General features: G+C 48.9%; 1 pseudogene; it reads left to right on the top strand.

The window, feature by feature from the left end:
* The window catches only part of LOC141270849 (uncharacterized), a 146748-nt pseudogene that overhangs the window by 49617 nt on the left and 76982 nt on the right, over positions 1–20149 (top strand).

The following is a 20149-nucleotide window of genomic DNA, read 5'->3' as shown; positions in this document are numbered from 1 at the left end:
GCTCTCCCCAACCTCCATCATTGCTCTCCCCAACCTCCATCATTGCTCTCCCCAACCTCCATCATTGCTCTCCCCAACCTCCATCATTGCTCTCCCCAACCTCCATCATTGCTCTCCCCAACCTCCATCATTGCTCTCCCCAACCTCCATCATTGCTCTCCCCAACCTCCATCATTGCTCTCCCCAACCTCCATCATTGCTCTCCCCCACCTCCATCATTGCTCACCCCATCCCCATCATTGCTGTGCCCCACCTTCTCCATCATTGCTCTCCCCAACCTCTATCATTGCTCATCCTATCCCCATCATTGCTCTCCCCCACCTCCTCCATCATTGCTCTCCCCCACCTCCTCCATCATTGCTCTCCCCCACCTCCTCCATCATTGCTCTCCCCCACCTCCTCCATCATTGCTCTCCCCCACCTCCATCATTGCTCACCCCATCCCCATCATTGCTCTCCCCATGCCCATCATTTCTCTCCCCCATCCCCATCATTGCTCACCCCATCCCCATCATTGCTCTCCCCATGCCCATCATTGCTCTCCCCCACCTCCTGCATCATTGCTCTCCCCCACCTCCTGCATCATTGCTCTCCCCCACCTCCTGCATCATTGCTCTCCCCCACCTCCTGCATCATTGCTCTCCCCCACCTCCATCATTGCTCTCCCCCACCTCCATCATTGCTCTCCCCCACCTCCATCATTGCTCTCCCCCACCTCCATCATTGCTCTCCCCCACCTCCATCATTGCTCTCCCCCACCTCCATCATTGCTCTCCCCCACCTCCATCATTGCTCTCCCCACCTCCATCATTGCTCTCCCCCACTTCCATCATTGCTCTCCTCATCCCCATCATTGCTCTCCCCCACCTCCTGCATCATTGCTCTCCCCCACCTCCTGCATCATTGCTCTCCCCCACCTCCTGCATCATTGCTCTCCCCACCTCCTGCATCATTGCTCTCCCCACCTCCTGCATCATTGCTCTCCCCACCTCCTGCATCATTGCTCTCCCCACCTCCTGCATCATTGCTCTCCCCACCTCCTGCATCATTGCTCTCTTCCAACCTCCATCATTGCTCTCCCCTGCCTCCATCATTGCTCTCCTCCATCATTTCTCTCCCCCACCTCCATCATTGCTCACTCCATCCCCATCATTGCTTTCCCCTACCTCTTCCATGATTGCTCTCCCCACCTCCTGCATCATTGCTCTCCCCACCTCCTGCATCATTGCTCTCCCCACCTCCTGCATCATTGCTCTCCCCACCTCCTGCATCATTGCTCTCCCCACCTCCTGCATCATTGCTCTCCCCACCTCCTGCATCATTGCTCTCCCCACCTCCTGCATCATTGCTCTCCCCATCTCCTGCATCATTGCTCTCCCCACCTCCATCATTTGTCTTCCCCACCTCCTTGATCATTGCTCTCTTCCAACCTCCATCATTGCTCTCCCCTGCCTCCATCATTGCTCTCCTCCATCATTTCTCTCCCCCACCTCCATCATTGCTCACCCCATCCCCATTATTGCTCTCCTCCACCTCCTCCATCATTGCTCTCCCCCGCCTCCTCCATCATTGCTCTCCCCACCTCCATCATTGTCATCACCCCCTCCATCATTGCTCTTCTCCATCTCCTCCATCATTGCTCTCCCCCACCTCCTGCATCATTGCTCTCCCCCACCTCCTCCATCATTGCTCTTTCCCCCAACCTCCATCATTGCTCACCCCATCCCCATCATTGGTCTCCCCCATCTTCTCCATCATTGCTGTCCCCCACCTCCATCATTGCTCACCCCATCCCCATCTTTGCTATCCCCCGCCTCCTCCATCATTGCTCTCCCTTAGCTACTCCATCATTGCTCTCCCCCACCTCCATCATTGCTCTCCCCCACCTCCATCATTGCTCACCCCATCCCCATCATTGCTCACCCCATCCCCATCATTGCTCTCCTCATCCCCATCATTGCTCTCCCCAACCTCCATCATTGCTCTCCCCATCCCCATCATTGCTCTCCCCATCCCCATCATTGCTCTCCCCATCCCCATCATTGCTCTCCCCATGCCCATCATTGCTCTCCCCATGCCCATCATTACTTCCCCCCCACCTCCTCCATCATTGCTCTCCCCCACCTCCTCCATCATTGCTCTCCCCCACCTCCTCCATCATTGCTCTCCCCCACCTCCATCATTGCTCTCCCCCACCTCCATCATTGCTCTCCCCCACCTCCATCATTGCTCTCCCCACCTCCATCATTGCTCTCCCCACCTCCATCATTGCTCTCCCCACCTCCATCATTGCTCTCCCCCACTTCCATCATTGCTCTCCTCATCCCCATCATTGCTCTCCTCATCCCCATCATTGCTCTCCCCCACCTCCATCATTGCTCTCCCCCACCTCCTGCATCATTGCTCTCCCCCACCTCCTGCATCATTGCTCTCCCCACCTCCTGCATCATTGCTCTCCCCACCTCCTGCATCATTGCTCTCCCCACCTCCTGCATCATTGCTCTCCCCACCTCCTGCATCATTGCTCTCCCCACCTCCTGCATCATTGCTCTCCCCACCTCCTGCATCATTGCTCTCCCCACCTCCTGCATCATTGCTCTCCCCACTTCCTGCATCATTGCTCTCCCCACCTCCTGCATCATTGCTCTCCCCACCTCCTGCATCATTGCTCTCCCCACCTCCTGCATCATTGCTCTCCCCACCTCCTGCATCATTGCTCTCCCCACCTCCTGCATCATTGCTCTCCCCACCTCCTGCATCACTGCTCTCCCCACCTCCTGCATCATTGCTCTCCCCACCTCCTGCATCATTGCTCTCCCCACCTCCTGCATCATTGCTCTCCCCACCTCCTGCATCATTGCTCTCTTCCAACCTCCATCATTGCTCTCCCCTGCTTCCATCATTTCTCTCCCCCACCTCCTGCATCATTACTCTCCCCCACCTCCATCATTGCTCTCCCCCACCTCCATCATTGCTCTCCCCCACCTCCATCATTGCTCTCCCCCTCTTCCATCATTGCTCTCACCCGCCTCCTCCATCATTGCTCTCCCCTACCTCCTCCATCATTGCTCTCCCCCACCTCCATCATTGCTCTCCCCCATCCCCATCATTGCTCTCCCCCATCCCCATCATTGCTCTCCCCCACCTCCATCATTGATCACCCCATCCCCATCATTGCTCTCCCCCACCTCCTCCATCATTGCTGTGCCCCACCTTCTCCATCATTGCTCTCCCCAACCTCTATCATTGCTCATCATATCCCCATCATTGCTCTCCCCCACCACCTCCTCCATCATTGCTCTCCCCCACCTCCATCATTGCTCACCCCATGCCCATCATTGCTCACCCCATGCCCATCATTGCTCTCCCCATGCCCATCATTGCTCTCCCCCATCCCCATCATTGCTCACCCCATCCCCATCATTGCTCTCCCCATGCCCATCATTGCTCTCCCCCACCTCCTGCATCATTGCTCTCCCCCGTCTCCTGCATCATTGCTCTCCCCCGCCTCCTGCATCATTGCTCTCCCGCACCTCCATCATTGCTCTCCCCAACCTCCATCATTGCTGTCCCCCACCTCCATCATTGCTCACCCCATCCCCATCATTGCTCTCTCCCACCTTCTCCATCATTGCTCTCCCCCATCATCATTGCTCTCCCCATCCCCATCATTGCTCTCCCCGCCTCCTCCATCATTGCTCTCCCCATGCCCATCATTGCTCTCCCCCACCTCCTCCATCATTGCTCTCCCCCACCTCCTCCATCATTGCTCTCCTCCACCTCCTCCATCATTGCTCTCCCCCACCTTCTCCATCATTGCTCTCCCCCATCATCATTGCTCTCCCCATCCCCATCATTGCTCTCCCCGCCTCCTCCATCATTGTTCACCCCATCCCCATCATTGTTCTCCCCTGCCTCCTCCATCATTGCTCTCCCCACCTCCTCCATCATTGCTCTCCCCCACCTCCATCATTGCTCTCCCCCACCTCCATCATTGCTCTCCCCCACCTCCATCATTGCTCTCCCCCAGTCTCATCATTGCTCTCCCCCAGCCTCATCATTGCTCTCCCCCAGCCTCATCATTGCTCTCCCCCACTTCCATCATTGCTCTCCCCCACTTCCATCATTGGTCTCCCCCATCTTCTCCATCATTGCTGTCCCCCACCTCCATCATTGCTCACCCCATCCCCATCTTTGCTATCCCCCGCCTCCTCCATCATTGCTCTCCCTTAGCTACTCCATCATTGCTCTCCCCCACCTCCATCATTGCTCACCCCATCCCCATCATTGCTCACCCCATCCCCATCATTGCTCACCCCATCCCCATCATTGCTCTCCTCATCCCCATCATTGCTCTCCCCAACCTCCATCATTGCTCTCCCCAACCTCCATCATTGCTCTCCCCATCCCCATCATTGCTCTCCCCATGCCCATCATTGCTTCCCCCCCACCTCCTCCATCATTGCTCTCCCCCACCTCCTCCATCATTGCTCTCCCCCACCTCCTCCATCATTGCTCTCCCCCACCTCCTCCATCATTGCTCTCCCCCACCTCCATCATTGCTCTCCCCCACCTCCATCATTGCTCTCCCCCACCTCCATCATTGCTCTCCCCCACCTCCATCATTGCTCTCCCCACCTCCATCATTGCTCTCCCCACCTCCATCATTGCTCTCCCCCACTTCCATCATTGCTCTCCTCATCCCCATCATTGCTCTCCCCCACCTCCATCATTGCTCTCCCCCACCTCCTGCATCATTGCTCTCCCCCACCACCTGCATCATTGCTCTCCCCCACCTCCTGCATCATTGCTCTCCCCACCTCCTGCATCATTGCTCTCCCCACCTCCTGCATCATTGCTCTCCCCACCTCCTGCATCATTGCTCTCCCCACCTCCTGCATCATTGCTCTCCCCACCTCCTGCATCATTGCTCTCCCCACCTCCTGCATCATTGCTCTCCCCACCTCCTGCATCATTGCTCTCCCCACCTCCTGCATCATTGCTCTCCCCACCTCCTGCATCATTGCTCTCCCCACCTCCTGCATCATTGCTCTCCCCACCTCCTGCATCATTGCTCTCCCCACTTCCTGCATCATTGCTCTCCCCACCTCCTGCATCATTGCTCTCCCCACCTCCTGCATCATTGCTCTCCCCACCTCCTGCATCACTGCTCTCCCCACCTCCTGCATCACTGCTCTCCCCACCTCCTGCATCATTGCTCTCCCCACCTCCTGCATCATTGCTCTCCCCACCTCCTGCATCATTGCTCTCCCCACCTCCTGCATCATTGCTCTCCCCACCTCCTGCATCATTGCTCTCCCCACCTCCTGCATCATTGCTCTCCCCACCTCCTGCATCATTGCTCTCCCCACCTCCATCATTTGTCTTCCCCACCTCCTTCATCATTGCTCTCTTCCAACCTCCATCATTGCTCTCCCCTGCCTCCATCATTGCTCTCCCCCACCTCCATCATTGCTCTCCCCCACCTCCATCATTGCTCTCCCCCACCTCCATCATTGCTCTCCCCCTCTTCCATCATTGCTCTCCCCCACTTCCATCATTGCTCTCCCCCACTTCCATCATTGCTCTCCCCCACTTCCATCATTGCTCTCCCCATCCCCATCATTACTCTCCCCTACCTCTTCCATGATTGCTCTCCCCCACCTCCTGCATCATTGCTCTCCCCACCTCCTGCAACATTGCTCTCCCCACCTCCTGCATCATTTCTCTTCCCCACCTCCTTCATCATTGCTCTCTTCCAACCTCCATCATTGCTCTCCCCTGCCTCCATCATTGCTCTCCTCCATCATTTCTCTCCTCCACCTCCATCATTGTTCACCCCATCCCCATTATTGCTCTTCCCCACCTCCTCCATCATTGCTCTCCCCCGCCTCCTGCATCATTGCTCTCCCCCGCCTCCTGCATCATTGCTCTCCCCCGCCTCCTCCATCATTGCTCTCCCCCGCCTCCTCCATCATTGCTCTCACCCGCCTCCTCCATCATTGCTCTCACCCGCCTCCTCCATCATTGCTCTCCCCTACCTCCTCCATCATTGCTCTCCCCCACCTCCATCATTGCTCTCCCCCATCCCCATCATTGCTCTCCCCCATCCCCATCATTGCTCTCCCCCACCTCCATCATTGATCACCCCATCCCCATCATTGCTCTCCCCCACCTCCTCCATCATTGCTGTGCCCCACCTTCTCCATCATTGCTCTCCCCAACCTCTATCATTGCTCATCATATCCCCATCATTGCTCTCCCCCACCACCTCCTCCATCATTGCTCTCCCCCACCTCCATCATTGCTCACCCCATGCCCATCATTGCTCTCCCCATGCCCATCATTGCTCTCCCCCATCCCCATCATTGCTCACCCCATCCCCATCATTGCTCCCCATGCCCATCATTGCTCTCCCCCACCTCCTGCATCATTGCTCTCCCCCGTCTCCTGCATCATTGCTCTCCCCCGCCTCCTGCATCATTGCTCTCCCCCGCCTCCTGCATCATTGCTCTCCCGCACCTCCATCATTGCTCTCCCCAACCTCCATCATTGCTGTCCCCCACCTCCATCATTGCTCACCCCATCCCCATCATTGCTCTCCCCCATCATCATTGCTCTCCCCATCCCCATCATTGCTCTCCCCGCCTCCTCCATCATTGCTCTCCCCATGCCCATCATTGCTCTCCCCCACCTCCTCCATCATTGCTCTCCTCCACCTCCTCCATCATTGCTCTCCCCCACCTTCTCCATCATTGCTCTCCCCCATCATCATTGCTCTCCCCATCCCCATCATTGCTCTCCCCGCCTCCTCCATCATTGTTCACCCCATCCCCATCATTGTTCTCCCCTGCCTCCTGCATCATTGCTCTCCCCACCTCCTCCATCATTGCTCTCCCCCACCTCCATCATTGCTCTCCCCCACCTCCATCATTGCTCTCCCCCAGCCTCATCATTGCTCTCCCCCAGCCTCATCATTGCTCTCCCCCACTTCCATCATTGCTCTCCCCCACTTCCATCATTGCTCTCCCCATCCCCATCATTACTCTCCCCTACCTCTTCCATGATTGCTCTCCCCCACCTCCATCATTGCTCACCCCATCCCCATCATTGCTCACCCCCGCCTCCTCCATCATTGCTCTCCCCCACCTCCATCATTGCTCTCCCCACCTCCTGCATCATTGCTCTCCCCACCTCCTGCATCATTTCTCTTCCCCACCTCCTTCATCATTGCTCTCTTCCAACCTCCATCATTGCTCTCCCCTGCCTCCATCATTGCTCTCCTCCATCATTTCTCTCCCCCACCTCCATCATTGCTCACCCCATCCCCATTATTGCTCTTCCCCACTCCTCCATGATTGCTCTCCCCCGCCTCCTCCATGATTGCTCTCCCCCGCCTCCTCCATGATTGCTCTCCCCCGCCTCCTCCATGATTGCTCTCCCCCGCCTCCTCCATGATTGCTCTCCCCCGCCTCCTCCATCATTGCTCTCCCCCACCTCCTCCATCATTGCTCTCCCCCACCTCCTCCATCATTGCTCTCCCCCACCTCCTCCATCATTGCTCTCCCCCACCTCCTCCATCATTGCTCTCCCCCACCTCCTCCATCATTGCTCTCCCCCACCTCCTCCATCATTGCTCTCCCCCACCTCCTCCATCATTGCTCTCCCCCACCTCCATCTTTGCTCACCCCGTCCCCATCATTGCTCTCCCCACCTCCTGCATCATTTCTCTTCCCCACCTCCTTCATCATTGCTCTCTTCCAACCTCCATCATTGCTCTCCCCTGCCTCTATCATTGCTCTCCTCCATCATTTCTCTCCCCCATCCCCATCATTGCTCTCCCCCGCCTCCTCCATCATTTCTCTCACCCGCCTGCTCCATCATTGCTCTCCCCCACCTCCGTCATTCCTCACCCCATCCCCATCATTGCTCTTCCCCACCTCCATCATTGATCTCCCCCACCTCCTCCATCATTGCTTTCCCCACCTCCTCCATCATTGCTCTCACCCACCTCCATCATTGCTCACCCCATCCCCATCATTGCTCTCTCCCCACCTCCTCCATCATTGTCTCCCCACCTCCATCATCATTGTTCTCCCTCATCCCCATCATTGTTATCACCCCCATCCCCATCATTGTCTCTTCCACCTCCATCTTTGTTCTCCCCTACCACACCTCATTGTCCTGGACCTCTCCCCAGTATATTAGTAAAAAAAAACAACACTCACCTCTCTGCTTGTTCCCCCGGAGCATCGTCGTTGTCGGCAACTTTCTCCCTGACACAGGCCCGTGTTGCATGATGACGTCATCAAGCCTGTGCCTGTGTCAAGGAGAAAGCGCCGGGCAGGAAGCAGAGGATGGATTCCTCTGCTCCGCTGTCATTTTCCTCCTGTCAGCTGTGGAGCTGCAGGGATCTCTCCCTGCCCACCGCTTATGATGAGGGCAATCTGGCCATGGGAGCCTCGGGCTCCGAGAAGCTGGCCAGATTGCCCTGATTATTAGCCGCCCTGAAAAGGCCCTCCTGACCCCATTGCAACTGCATCGGCGGTATGTCCGCCCCTGCGTCAGCCTCCAGCCACTGATAGGTCAGCTACCATGTTAAAGACGCAGCTGGCCCCCTCTGTATCCTGCTCGGTGGCCCGCCAAGGACCCTGGCCCACCGGAGAATTCTCCGCTGTCACAGTGCCCCAGTCCGACCCCGAATGTGGCCTATTGTTTCGTCACATGACTGACTCAGCCAATCAGTGGCCTTTATTTACACAGGATAATCCCATGACAGACGACTAAATCATAGTGATGGGCAGTCCGGCTCTTTTTGGTGATCTGGCTCTTCTGGCTCCGCTCACCAAAAAGAGCCGGCTCTTTTGGATTCTAAATGGATCCCTATTAAATATGTGTTCCCAATAGGTGAACACATATTTAAGATGATGTTAATGCCGCCTAAACTCCGCCTACTTACAGTTAGACAACTAACCCCTTTACCACCTTGGGTTTTTCCATTTTTGTTTTTTGCTCCCCCTCTTCCCACAGTCATGACTTTTTTATTTTTCCGTCAATATGGCCATGTGAGGGCTTGTTTTTTTGCGGGACGAGTTGTACTTTTGAAAACACCATTGATTTTACCATATTGTGTACTGGAAAACGGGAATTAATTCGAAGTGCGGTGAAATTGCAAAAAAAGTGCAATTCCATAATTGTCTTTTTTTTTTTTAACATGTTCACTAAATGCTAAAACTGACCTGCCATTATTATTCTCCAGGTCATTACGAGTTCTTAGATACCAGACATGTATAGGTTCTTTTTTATTTAAGTGATGAAAAAAAAATCCAAAATTTGGAAGAAAAAAAAAAAGTTGCCATTTTCCGAGACCCGTAGCGTCTCCATTTTTCGGGTTCTGGGATCGGGTGAGGGCTCATTTTTTGCGCGCCGGGCTGACGTTTTTATTGATACCATTTTGGGGTAGATCTGATGTTTTGATCGCCTGTTATTGCATTTTATTGCATTGTTGCGGTGACCAAAAAAACCATAATACTTGCGTTTTGATTTTTTTCTTGCCATGCCGTTTACTGATCGGATTAATTCTTTTTTTATATTCATATATCGGGCGATTCTGAACACAGCAATACCAAATATGTATATGTATGATATTTTTATTGTTTTATTTTGTATGGGGCGAAAGGGGGGTAATTTGAACTTTTATATACAGTATTTTATTTTTTTTTTATATATATATATTTTAGAACATTTTTTTTCTACTTTTGACTTGCTTCAATAGTCTCCATGGGAGATTAGAAGCTGCGATCATGCAATCGCCTGTGCTACACCCAGCAGTGACTCTCACTGGGGTGCTGTTTCCCATCGTTCACAGCAGGGAGCCAGCTCTTTGTCTGTGACCCACATATCACTACAAGATCAGTGACAACATAAATCCTCCATTAAATGACACCTGCTTAACTCAGAGGGGAGTGTCGCATCAAATACACTGATATGAATAAATTACCCGATGGCAGAGGCTCCAAGTACTGCAGAGAACCTGACATCAGAAAATTACCTAGTAAAGAGGTCGGTCGTTCACTCCCCTGACTTAGGGAATGCTCCAAGAGATCCTCATAGACCTTTTCTGCCAGTTTCCTGTTGTTTTGACCCTTTCTGCTTCACTTCCTGTCTCCCGGCATCAACTTTGCAATCAAATCCATCACTCCCTCTGCTCTCTTCTGACTACATTTCCCATCATCCTTCATGTTTCGCCGTTCTTTTTACACCATTGCAAGCCTTGGTGTGAAAAGATCATTTTAATGATCTCTTTACTGACCCTTCATGTCTTTGTACAATGTAATAAGATCTAACCGAGAAAAATGAACTGGAGTATAGGTTGATATGCATGCAAAATAGGAGCATGTTCACACTGGCGATTAAACAGACAAAACATAAGGTAGAAACAAAATGAACGTATACCCTGCTGTGAGTAAATATGTAAAAGCATATAAAAAACATAGGGTACTTAGTAAACACTGTTTTTGATCAAAAAAAGCGTAAGAGCCATCTCACCAGTGTCCAGGTGTACCCAAATCGGGATGGTCCTAACCTCTAGTATTAAAGCAATAACCATGTGCCAAAGTGATGTAAATGTGAATAAGGGCCAAGCAGGACCTGGTCCTGAATATGGTAACCCAGCAATGGGAAGCTATATAAATGTAATGCCCAGCTCAAAGAAAAGGAGACCACACCCTTACCTGCACTGAGTGCAGAAACCTGAAACATAACGGAGAAAAATTAACTGGAGCATATTTTGGCAAGAATGTAATAAGATCTAAGCCTAAGGATCTTGAAGCAGTCTGAGATAATCGCAATCTAGCTTGAGATATCACAAGTTGAATTGAAAGCTGCATGTGAATCTGCAGCTTTCACTTCCGTCTCTCAGTTTAACCTGTGTTAACTCTGGATACCTTCTCACTACAGCCACGATTCAGGTTTTATTTTAAGGCTATGTGCGCACGATGCGGATTTGAAGCAGAAATTTCCAGAGCGTTTTTGCCTCTCCCTGGCAGAAAAAACGCATGCGGATTTTACATGCGTTTTTACTTCCGTTTTTTGAAGCGTTTTTGTACATCAATGAATGCTTTTTGGAGCTAAATAAAGTTATTTGGTGGAACATTGCTTAAAACCTTGGATTACTATAGAACTGGGGTGAGTATATTGGTTCATTTCAATTATTAAAGAATGTGTCTGCTGTAATTCAAATGAAGTGTTTATTCCATGGCTGTGTGTTTATTTAACTCTTTTCTTTACTTTAATTATGTTTGGTCATGAAAAGGTCTGATTGACACCTTGTCATTACCAAACAAAAGAGCTGGGTGTCATCTAGTCCCATTCGCCCAATCTTAATTAGCATTTCTATTCATGTAATTTATGCGGCTGTTGTGAGATGTTATTTTTAGTCTGGGAAGGTGCCATTAGGCAAACATTTTCCCTCGCCATAATTAAAATCTCACAGCTGTTTCGTTAGCCGCTACATCCCCCTGATCAGCAAGAAGCAGCGCTTTGAACACTGCATATTTTTGTTGCGTCCAAAACACCGTGTTCTAGTACCGCACTTTTGTTGTCGGTACATGTTAATCCACCCCATATAATAACACTTCAATCTATCAAATCTTTTTTTTTTTTACTACCGCGGGCACGCCTTCTGGACAGAGCAGACTGCTGCTCCTCCCATCCACGCAGCTCTCGCTGTTACCAGCCTGAGTGGCAATCGGATGAGAGGAGTAATAGCCCCCTCTCCCGACCTGGGTACCACCCGCACCGCGTTTCCGGTGCGATTTCGCGCCTATTGACTTTTATTGAAAGCAATTCCACAGGTATAGATATTCTACCTGAGGGTTTGCTGCGATTCAATGCTAGTCAATGGGCGCAAATTCGCCGAGGAACCGCACAATAAATGGTAATGCTGCGGTTTTTACCGCAATGGTAATCCGGAGCGTAAATTTCCGCATCATGTGCACAGCACATCCGGATTACCATTGCTATACAAGGCAGACCTATTAGCAAGCGGTTTTAAACAGCCGCAGAAATGCATTAAAGCCACATCGTATGCATATAGCCTAAAGCTGAGACTTAACTGTGATCCAGACTGAGATACAGTCTGTTCAAATGTCCCCCTACTGTCTTCAGCAAGTGTTGAGGAAAGGAGGGCAGCGGAGGAGCTGTCAGGCTGCAGGACAGTAGGGACATCTATGATGTGTGACTCTCCTCTTACCCCTGTATTGGACTCATTTAACAGTAAAGTAAAAAAAAGGTTTGTAAAAATTAAAAAAATTCATATAAAAAATATAAATCATCCTTTTTTCCCAAAACAAACAAATAAGCTGTCACGATTCTGCCTATCTGAGTGTCTGGATGCAGTGAATGACAGTTCTGCCATCCAATCTAGGTTAAGGGCGAGCTGAGCTGTCAGTATGGTGATGGATAGCTCCTCTGTTTAGTCAGATACTGCGGCGTTCTGAGCTGTCAGTGTCTTGAGTGATCATTTAGCTGTCCAATCAGGACCAGGATGTGCCGGGGCTTCATTCATGTGTCTTGACTAAAGTAATTACCTGGCAATGTAACCAGCTCTCTGCCTTTGATTGCTGCCAATTGTGGCTTTGCTCATGAGGAGTGTGCGTGCATTGTGCTCCTTGTCTGATATTCTGACCTTTGCTGCTCAACCTAGGATTTGTCTTGATCATCTGTATGCCTAGCCCTTTTTGTTGTGATCCGCTACCTTCTTGAAATATTGTCCATGGACTGTTTCCTGACTACGCCTTTGTCTCATCTCTGTTGTCTATGACGTACCCTCCTGGCCTTTGACCTCGGATCTCTTGACTTCCCAGCCTCACGGCTTGTCCATGAGTGGTGACTAGCGTCATACAAGCAAACAAAACCCAGCGTATATTGTATTTTGCTATATCTGTAATCACCAAACTATATAGCTAGTTTGTCACTAAGTTTTCCCAGCAAATTTCTAATTTTTGGTCACTTCACTACTAAAAAATTGAATGAAAAAAGCAGTCAAAAAGACACAATACCAAAGATATCAGAATTACCGTAAAGCCTGTAAAACAAGCCCTTATGAACCCACATTGGCTGAAAAATCAAAAAGTTATGGCTCTTCGAATATGATGACATACATTTTTTTTTCGAAATGAGACAGTAATAAAGTATAATTGATACATAGTGTGTATTACTGTGTCCATAATGACACAAAATATAAAATGAACATATTTTTCCTGCCCAATGAACACAAAAAATACAATACCAGAATTTCTGTTTTTGTATCAGCTAGGTGTAACGCTATTGCCGGCGCCCTTACATGGTTTGCCCTCCATGCAGGAACACCGCCATACTCACCACCCTGGCTGCATGGTCCCTCGGTGTGCTTCCTGTCTCCATATGCTGTGCGAACCGCACTTCCCGGCGACGTGCGCGCTCCCCTGCTCTTAAAGGAGCAGCGCATGCCCTTAGTAGAATGCCTCATGCCAGTGGCTGGGAGACAATTAGTATAACAGTACACCTGCAAGATGGCTCCCAGTCAATAGCTGGGAGGCATCTTGTTTAAAAGGCACCCTCCCCATTAGGGAGGTTCCCAGCAACACATTCTGTCATTAGGTAGTGTGGAGTTCTACCAGTGAAGCTGTGAAGTCCCCTGGTCCCAGTGAGGCCATTGTCCTGAACCCGAATCCCTGGTCCTGGTTTGTCCAGTCCTGAATCCAAAGTCCCTGGTCTTAGTGCTGCCAGTTCCGAACCTGAAGTCCTTGATCCTTGTGCTTCCAGTGCCTGTACGTGTATTCCGTGTCTTTGGACTGCTACAACCAGTCTCCGAACACTGAAGCCGCATCAGCGTCACCTGTATCCTGAAGTCGCTCCGGCATTACCTGAATCAGTCCTGTGTCTCTGTGTTGGTAACCGTTCTGCCTAAGTATCTAGAACCTAATAGTCTGAACGGCATCCGAGTCCATATCCGTGTACTTGACCCCTGGGGTCAGCAGCTGCAGTACCGGGGACAGCCTAGGAGTGGTACCTGGCGGCTACTTGCAGCCAAGCCTGACTCCACCATCAGGAGCTTCAGTGAACACCTGGTAGTCGCTTAGCTACGCTCCTCCTAGGTACGCCCGGCCCCATGGCAAAGTGGATTTGCGCCACCTGTGTGCGTGACACTTGGTCTCACAAAAATGATGATTTGTGTGCCAAATGCATTCAGTGTGGCCGAATATTCCACAGACCTCACTGATAGCAGCCATATTGAGTCAGTGCGGGGATTTCTCCACGTAGCACTCAACAAAATGTTTCCATTTTTTCATCATTTGTATGAAATGATTTTCCATGCTATGATTTCCATAACTCTACAATTGGTATGTTGTTAATCGAACTGATCCACAGAATATAGTTAATGTCACTTATATCATACTAAAAAAACTAATTAGGAGAAAAAAATATCTACAGTTTGACTTTTAGCCATCTGCCACACATTAATTTCCTTAATACACTTCTGGACTCAAAATGGTCACAACACACAATCATAAATGCTTTGAGGTGTATAGTTTCAAAAATGGGGTGACTTCTGTGAGCTCTCCTCTGCTCTGATTCCTTAATGATTCTGTAAATGTATTTTTTTTGTTATGGTATGATGGTGAAGGGCCTGAATGATGGAGAGGAATCGGAGGCCTTCCCAGTTACAAACGGCGTAAAAAAAAAAAATGGCTGCGTACTCACCCCAATCCTGTTCAGTATGCTATTTTCTGCCATGTTCACAGATGCCTTTAGCAACCGAGATGACGGAATCCATGTTAGGTACAGAACTGACAGCAAGCTATTCAACCCCAGACACCTGAAGGCTGTTACAAAGGTGCATGAGACTGTCATCCGTGACTTTTTGTTTGCTGATGACTGCACACTCAACGCCAGCAGAGAGCATCAGATGCAGTGTGAAATGGACTGTTTTTCAATAGCTTGCGACAACTTCGGTCTCATGATCAATACTAGAAAAACTGAAGTTGTGTACCAACCTGGTCCAGGAAAACCATAACAATAGCCATGCATTATGGTGAAAGAGCGCAACTTCACCTCCCTGGGTAGCACACTCTCTCACCTAGTGACAATAGATGCTGTGAGTCAACAACAGACCAAAGCCAGCAAAATCTTCCTTAACAATGTCTCCGCTTTACCACTAAGCTAAAAGTTTACTGCACGGTGGTCCTTACCACACTTCTCTATGCCAGCAAGATCTGGACTGTCTACAGCCGGCATCCAAACAGCTTAATCACTTTCACATGAGCTGCCTCCGCAGACTTGTCCACATCAGGTGGCAAGACAATGTCCCTTGCACTTCAATCCTGGAAGAAGCTAGGCTGTGTAGTGTTTACACTCTCCTGAAAGCCCAAGCCAGGAGGACTGGACATGTGGTCAGAATGCCAGACAGCCAATTGCCTAAACAACTGTTCTATGGAGAACTGTGTCAGGGAAAGCGAACAGTTGGGAAGGACAGATGAAACGTTACAAAGACTGCTTTAAAGCATCCCTTAAAAACCTGGGAGTCGACATCAGTGAATGGGAGTAGCTTGCCTTGGGCCGTCCACCTTGGCGAGGCAGGATCACCTCAGGAGTACATAAAGCTGAAGACAGGCGAATCCTTGAGGCAAAAGGAAAGCCAGATGTGCTCAAGGCACAAGCAGTATCTACTTTGCTGACTACAGCCTTCAGGACTTGAATTGGCCTCATCAGTCACCTCTGGACCCACAGCCATTGATCTTCCTCTAAACTTTGAAGTCATGGTCATCTTCGACTATGATGGACAAACAGTACTGAACCTTTCTGTGCGTTAAAGAGCTTCAAATGTGTTGGATATAGTCTTAGGAGACCTCAGAGCGTCATACACACCTTTTAGGACAATTGTAGGATTTGGAGCACTTTTGATTTCCGTTGAATCGTTTTGCTGGGAATAGAAATTTTGCGTTGAACTGGTCAAATCGAATTGAAATCAAATTTTGGAAATTTGCTCATCACTACCAAACATGTTTTTGTATATTTTTCTGTTGTTCAGTATTATTTTCTTGGGCAACCCAACAACGTTTCACAATATTAAACCCGGCTGTCTCTATCAGTTCCCCACGCTTTGAATGCAGCAGCAACAAGCATGGTCATCATGTCTTCGCTACAATCTATCTTTCTCTCTTATGGGCAATTCTGCGTTACTTGGCCACCTTATTATCCTTTGCTATCTACTATCCAACACACCCCTCCCCACTAAACTCTTTACTAGACTAAATAGAAATAGCCTCTTCAGAGAGGAAAAGGAATTAAACTCTAGTACCAACTATTGGATGTAGCAATCCTAAAAATCAATATCAACCCTTTAACAAGAATTGCCACATGACTTAACATAAGAAGCCAACCAGAAACTCCATCTTCAGACACGTGTTTCGGGGTGTTTTCCCCTCCTCAGTGCAAAGCAGGGGATCTGATTTTGCTATTTGAGAGGGGTAGACTATATGGACACACTGATCGTGTGAAGCTGCCATATTACCTGTCATATTATTTCCAGTAATTGTATTAAGACGTGGAATACACTAATGTTTTTACATCAGCTCATCTTCTTCCCATTCAGGTCTTTACAATATCGGATCCTCTCAGTGGAAAATTTTCCTGATTTACCTGTCTAGGATGGGCAAGGACAGGGATATGATGGAGGAGAGGATATTACACCTCACCCTAGAGATCCTCTTCCGGCTTACTGGAGAGGTGAGAGATTCTGATTACGTCACATTACATCATTCTTATCTATGGGAATAACAGATGGACAGAACTGGAGAGGTGAGGACTCTGGAAATGTCTGTAGTGAGATTTATTAATGTGTCTCTCCATAACCAGGATTACACAGTGGTGAAGAAGACCCCTAGTGAGCACTGTCAGGACTCTGTGCCTGAGGAATGGGGAAGACCCATGAGCCCAATCACGGGGCCTCCACCTCATACCCTGATACATGAGGACATCAATGACCAGAAGATCCTAGAACTCACCTACAAGATGATTGAGCTGCTGACTGGAGAGGTGACACTGCTGTGACATTATATAGTAATGCTATGAAGGGATCGGGGGATGACTGTATCATTATATGTGACAGGTTCTTATAAGGTGTCAGGATGTCGCTATCTATTTCTCCATGGAGGAGTGGGAGTATTTAGAAGGACACAAAGATCTGTACAAGGACGTCATGATGGACGTTCCCCAGCCCCTCACATCACCAGGTAATAGATAGAACTAAATACACACGGCCTATAATTATTTGTATGTAAAGAATGAATTCAGTCTCTGCATGTGTTTCCTCCAGTTCTGTCCAGTATTCTACTTATGTAGTTGTAGCACTAATTTTGTGCTGAATTTTTTAGGTTTTCTGTTCTGTTAGGCTTTTTTTCAGCTGTGTTTCCTCAGTATATGCTTCTTCTCTGTTTGTTCCCGGTGCCTTCTCTATATCGTTATGAAGGCTAGTCAAAGACTTGCAGAGATTTCATCAATGTGTGCACTGTTCAGTCTGTGATTCAAGTCCATTATTTTCCTTCTGATAGGACTAAAGTCGTTTAGATTGTTTCACTATTATTTCTGCTTTTGAAGCAGAATTTGAGCCATGACATGACTTGTTGTTTATGGTATGAAATGGGCACTGTACTTTCAACAAACTTTTCATAAGTCAATAGTACTAGTGAATATAAGAAATTTTGTAATGTATTTTATTAGAAAAAATATGTTGCTTTATCCACATTTGCTCAAGACAAGATGGACTGTCAGCACAGTGAAATGTCTGGTTACACAAAATAGTGAAGTCTGTGGAGAGGAAACTGGGAGTGAGTAAAGGAGACAGGCGCAGTGTGAGAGGTAGAAAATCAGACCATGCAGATTTTATCTAACTTATTCCAGTGCTGGATTTACAGCTACACTGCTTAGTAATGCTGTATATTTACTCCATGTGTTTGCTGCTTCTGTCTGTGTGCTACAGAAAAAGTGAAAATAACAGGAAACTCTTTTTTTTCTGTGTGTTAACTATATGGACACTATAATAGCAACTATTCTACACCCATAGATAAACTGGATTAGGAAGAGATGGACTTGCGCCGGTAACAGAGGGAGGAAAAAAAGTGGATAGCAAAGACTAAGTGCTAAAATAAACCCAATTTATTTATACATATATAAAAGCATTTAAAAGGCAATAAACATGGAGAGGTCAAAATATATTAAAATATGCGTAAAAGGGGGGGGAATATATAAAGGAAACAAGGCAGATGGGAGTCAGCTGGGGATTAATCCTTATTGTCCAATGTGTTCCTTTTGGCAATGGTGTAGGAAATTCTACGCAGAGTAGATAATCTAGGAAAAAAGGTCTTTGGTTAAAAATGGGACAGGTGTTGCCTGAAGAAAGTAATTTGGGAGATACCGTTACCTGATTCTGAAAATGACGGGAGAGTTAATCCAGCTTGAAGTAAAGTATCCGACGTGTTGTAAGGCTGTGAGTGAGGAGTGGTAGGTTTAGTAATCAGGTCATATAAATGAGGCTTAAAGGGGTTTTCCCACAAAGAAAAGTTCATTTTAATCAATAGATATTGGAATAATAATAATTTCCACAATTGAATGTATTTAAATAAAATGTGACCCTGCTGTGTACTGTGTAATGGCCGTGTCTGACCGTGTAGGAACATGGTCTGATCATACCACAGCTCCTGGGCAGGGGAGGATGCAAAAGAGTATACAGACATGACAGCACGAGATCGCATCTGATTCCTTCTTTGAAGTAAAACATTGTTTAAAAACAGGCAGGGAAATGTTTTATTCACAAAAAGAATCAGCTGCGATCCCGTGCTATAATGTCTGAATACTCTTTTGCTTCCTCCCCTGCCCAGGAGATGTGGTATAATCAGACCATGTTCCGTACACGGTCAGACACAGCCATTACACAGGGGAACATTTATAAGATTATCTCAGCACAGGAACATTTTACTTAAACACATCCATTTGTGGAAGTTATTATTATTCCAAGATCTGTTGATTAAAATGAACTTTCGTTTGTTGGAAAACCCCTTTAATCTAAAGGACAATATTATACCTATGGAGTAGGTAGTCCTAGTTTTGAGAGAATTGATAGGAGGAGGGATGGAGTATACTCAATAGTTGTTTGGAGTGGTGGAATCCTGTGGAAAAAGAGAAGGAGTAGGGGAGGGAGATATATCTGTAAGCCAATTAGGTCAATTAGGTATAGTTCAGGGGATGAGCAAAACCTGTTAAGTAGGGTGGGAGTAAGTATTACCTGTGCGGGTAAAGCTGTTGAACTTCAGCAGATTTTGCTGAATGGTTGCCAGGTGGACCCTAGGAGCCAGGGGGTTAGTGTCACAGCCCAGGCGCAGGTGACGCCCGAGAGTGGCAATAGTCCGGAATGCTCGTTGTGATGTAAGTGTGGGGGTCCTGGAGGGCGAACGGGGCTCTGATAAGTGCCAAGTCGGCACCAGGTAATAATGTGAGGCTTGGTTATACAGGGTCCCCTGACAGTAGTTTCTAAGTCCCTTGATCAAGGCAATGCTTGTGGGTAGTGCAGGTGGGGCGCGGTGGCGCTGGTCCGAAAATCTACATGTGGTGGACGGTAATCTGCTGCAACTTGCAGTTTGCTGGATCTTCCCGTCAGCGGTGGACTCCCATTGACTGAAGGTAAGAATGGCCTAGGGTCCGGGTAAGTAGGTCTTGCCTTGCGGCGTAGTTGATGGCATGTATAGTATATGCCGTGGATCGTAGAGCTGTGAGGGGAGGGGCAGGGTCCCGGCCAGAAACCTGCTACTCCTACCCGCTCTCCGGATGTCAGCGTTCAGCGGTGTATGGAAGGACCTTCGTTGTGCACATGTCAGCGTTGAGGACCTGCGTGACATCACGTGATTGAGTACCAGTACGGAGGCCTAGGAGAGTCAAAAAACTGATGTGTTTCGGAAACAACGGTTTCCTTCCTCAGAGTTGCTTCCTAGGCATTATAAGGTCCTTTTTATAGGTATCTGTGCTGTCATGTGATGATGGATGGAGGGCCTCAGCTGTTGGAAAGCTGTCAATCATCATTAAAGGCGTACAGTTCAATTTCTGAGTTCAGTCC

Source organism: Phyllobates terribilis, unplaced genomic scaffold, assembly GCF_046119375.1.
Source record: "Phyllobates terribilis strain yellow unplaced genomic scaffold, ASM4611937v1 Scaffold_5__5_contigs__length_657084704, whole genome shotgun sequence".
In the NCBI taxonomy this organism is placed as follows: Eukaryota; Metazoa; Chordata; class Amphibia; order Anura; family Dendrobatidae; genus Phyllobates; species Phyllobates terribilis.
Note: the sequence above shows the minus strand (reverse complement) of the source record. Positions and strands in the feature narration are given on the sequence as shown.